Source organism: Brassica oleracea, chromosome C3 (assembly GCF_000695525.1).
Source record: "Brassica oleracea var. oleracea cultivar TO1000 chromosome C3, BOL, whole genome shotgun sequence".
Classification (NCBI taxonomy): domain Eukaryota; kingdom Viridiplantae; phylum Streptophyta; class Magnoliopsida; order Brassicales; family Brassicaceae; genus Brassica; species Brassica oleracea.
The window spans coordinates 33,342,279-33,342,829 of record NC_027750.1 but is presented as its reverse complement, the minus strand read 5'-3'; positions in this window follow the sequence as shown (position 1 = coordinate 33,342,829).

Below are 551 nucleotides of genomic sequence, written 5' to 3'. Positions count from 1 at the left end.
TACTTCCTGCAACTCCACCTGCTTGTCAACATCCTCCTGCTCTGCTTCTGAAATGGACTCAGCTGAAACTTTGAACATAGAACTCTCATCAAACACAACGTTCCTGCTCATAACAACCGTTTCTCAAATGGAGACCAAACTCTGTATCCCTTTACACCATCTCCATAGCCCATAAACACTCTCTTCTTCGCTCTTGGTTCCAACTTTCCTTCATTAACATGATAGTAAACCGGGCAACCAAAGACTCTCAGAATAGAATAATCAGCAGATCTTCCTGACAAGACCTCATTAGGTATTCGACACTCAATCCCTGTATGCGGTCCAAGATTGATCAAATAACAAGCCGTGTTCACTGCCTCAGCCCAAAACCTCTTCTCTAAACCAGCATTAGAAAGCATGCACCTCGCTCTCTCCAGCAATGTCTGGTTCATTCTCTCTGCTACACAATTCTGCTGTGGTGTATACCTGATTGTATGATGCCTAGCAATCCCCGCATCCTTACAAAACTGATTGAACTCTGTTGAACAGAATTTCAGACCATTATCAGTACG